The following is a 3190-nucleotide window of genomic DNA, read 5'->3' on the forward strand; positions in this document are numbered from 1 at the left end:
ACGAGGTCTAACCAGAGGACCCTCACGACGAGGTCTACAGAGAGGACCCTCACGATGAGGTCTACAGAGAGGACCCTCATGACGAGGTCTACACAGAGGACCCTCATGACGAGGTCTAACCAGAGGACCTCTTCTTGTCGTCGTCCTGCAGCTCGTCGCATGTCTGTGGGACGACATTTAAATACTAACACTGCATTCTACTCATATATACAAGTATAAGAAACACCTGGACCTGGTCCTGCAGACTGGACCTGGTCCTGGAGGATCTTCATCTGCACGTGGATTTACAAACCATGAAGATTGAGTGAGACCGCATAGAGACCGAAGTGGACTCGCAGGAAGCAGCTGTGGCGGCTGAAACCCTCTCAGGTCCAGATCCTTGAGGTCCAGATCCTTAAGGACCATATCCTTGAAGTCCAGATCCTTAAGGTCCAGATCCTTAAGGTCCAGATCTTTGAGGTCCAGGTCCTTAAGGTCCAGATCCTTAAGGTCCAGATCCTTGAGGTCCAGATCCTTAAGGTCCAGATCCTTAAGGTCCAGATCCTCTAAGGTCCAGATCATTGAGGTCCAGATCCTTAAGGTCCAGATCCTTGAGGTCCAGATCCTTAAGGTCCAGATCCTTAAGTCCAGATCCTTGAGGTCCAGATCCTTGGTCCAGATCCTTGAGGTCCAGATCCTTGAGGTCCAGATCCTCTAAGGTCCAGATCCTTAAGGTCCAGATCCTTGAGGTCCAGATCCTTAAGGTCCAGATCCTTAAGGTCCAGATCCTTGAAGTCCAGATCCTTAAGGTCCAGATCCTTGAAGTCCAGATCCTTGAGGTCCAGATCCTTAAGGTCCAGATCCTTGAAGTCCATATCCTTGAGGTCCAGATCCTCTAAGGTCCAGATCCTTAAGGTCCAGATCCTTGAGGTCCAGATCCTTAAGGTCCAGATCCTTGAGGTCCAGATCCTTGAAGTCCAGATCCTTGAGGTCCAGATCCTTGAAGTCCAGATCCTTGAGGTCCAGATCCTCTAAGGTCCAGATCCTTAAGGTCCAGATCCTTGAGGTCCAGATCCTTGAGGTCCAGATCCTTAAGGTCCAGATCCTTGAGGTCCAGATCCTTGAGGTCCAGATCCTTAAGGTCCAGATCCTTGAGGTCCAGATCCTTGAGGTCCAGATCCTTGAGGTCCAGATCCTTAAGGTCCAGATCCTTGAGGTCCAGATCCTTGAGGTCCAGATCCTTAAGGTCCAGATCCTTGAGGTCCAGATCCTTGGTCCAGATCCTTAAGGTCCAGATCCTTGAGGTCCAGATCCTTGAGGTCCAGATCCTTGAGGTCCAGATCCTTGAGGTCCAGATCCTTAAGGTCCAGATCCTTGAGGTCCAGATCCTTGAGGTCCAGATCCTTAAGGTCCAGATCCTTGAGGTCCAGATCCTTGAGGTCCAGATCCTTAAGGTCCAGATCCTTGAGGTCCAGATCCTTGAGGTCCAGATCGTCCAGATCCTTAAGGTCCAGATCCTTGAGGTCCAGATCCTTGAGGTCCAGATCCTTAAGGTCCAGATCCTTGAGGTCCGGACTTTGTTTTTGCTCGGCTGTGTTTTGTAACATGTAAAAAAAAAGAAATAGTTGAACTTTTAATCTAATTAAATAATTAACTATTATAATTAATAATTAATTATTCAATTTAACTCAATTGTGCAACATCAGCTGAAAACAACATGGCGTCTGAAACCGTTCAGCCGCCACAGCCCCCCTCCACTTCCTGTCTCTCCTGTCTCCACTTCCTGTCTCTCCTGCCTCCACTTCCTGTCTCCTGTCTCCACTTCCTGTCTCTCCTTCCTCCACTTCCTGTCTCTCCTGTCTCCACTTCCTGTCTCTCCTGTCTCCACTTCCTTTCTCTCCTGTCTCCACTTCCTGTCTCTCCTGCCTCCACTTCCTGTCTCCTGTCTCCACTTCCTGTCTCTCCTTCCTCCACTTCCTGTATCTCCTGTCTCCACTTCCTGTCTCTCCTGTCTCCACTTCCTTTCTCTCCTGTCTCCACTTCCTGTCTCTCCTTCCTCCACTTCCTGTATCTCCTGTCTCCACTTCCTGTCTCCACTTCCTTTCTCTCCTGCCTCCACTTCCTGTCTCCTTCCTCCACTTCCTGTATCTCCTGTCTCCACTTCCTGTCTCTCCTGTCTCCACTTCCTGTCTCTCCTGTTTCCACTTCCTGTCTCTCCTTCCTCCACTTCATGTATCTCCTTCCTCCACTTCCTGTCTCTCCAGCCTCCACTTCCTGTGGTCCTCTTCACTGATTGGAGGAGCTGCTTTCACTTCTGTTCCGTGTGTTTTTATAAAGATGATATTTGTGAGCTTGGAAACAAAATGTTTTGAGCGTCTCGTCTGTTCCTCAACGTTTATGTTTCAATCATGACCAACCTGAAGAAGAGGAGGAGGAGGAGGAGGATGATGATGATGATGATGATGATGTATATTTGTACAGAGATGAAGATGTCTGTTGGTTTCCTTCCCGCCTCGTGTCCTCGTGTGTGTGAGCGCCCCCTGCTGTAAACCTGGATGCTGACCTCCTCGTTAGCGTTGTTAACACTAATTGGACGTGCAAATAAACAAACAAACAAGTTCAACACCAACGTCTCGTCTGTTTGACAAGTTACGGATCCAGTTTATATAATATGACTCAAAGGAGAGATTTCATATTTGATTTTATATTTTACTTTAGAATTATCTCTATAATACAGTATTACTGCCCCAAGTGGACACCAGGAGAACAACATGTTTGAAGCTGCTGGCTAAGGATAAGCGGAGATACAGTCAGATTGTAATACACGCCGGTGGTAATGACGCCCGAGCCCGACGCTCGGAACTCACTAAAATTAATGTGGAATCGGTGTGTGCTTATGCCAAGACGTTGTCGGACACCGTAATTTTCTCTGGCCCTCTCCCAAATTTGCAGACAGACGAATTGTATAGCCGAATGTCGTCTTTCAACCGCTGGCTGTCGAGGTGGTGCCCAGCGAATAATGTGGGCTCGTAGACAACTGGAAGACTTTCTGGGAAAACCTGATCTGATGAGGAGAGACGGCATTCATCCCACGTTGGACGGAGCGTCTCATTTCTGCGAATATGACCAAGTTGATCACCGGACTTAATCTATGACAACCCAGGGTTCAGATCAGGAACCGGGAGCAGAGTTGTAGTTTAACACCCTTCTC

The sequence above is a fragment of the Pseudoliparis swirei genome, chromosome 22 (genome assembly GCF_029220125.1).
Source record: "Pseudoliparis swirei isolate HS2019 ecotype Mariana Trench chromosome 22, NWPU_hadal_v1, whole genome shotgun sequence".
Taxonomy (NCBI): Eukaryota; Metazoa; Chordata; class Actinopteri; order Perciformes; family Liparidae; genus Pseudoliparis; species Pseudoliparis swirei.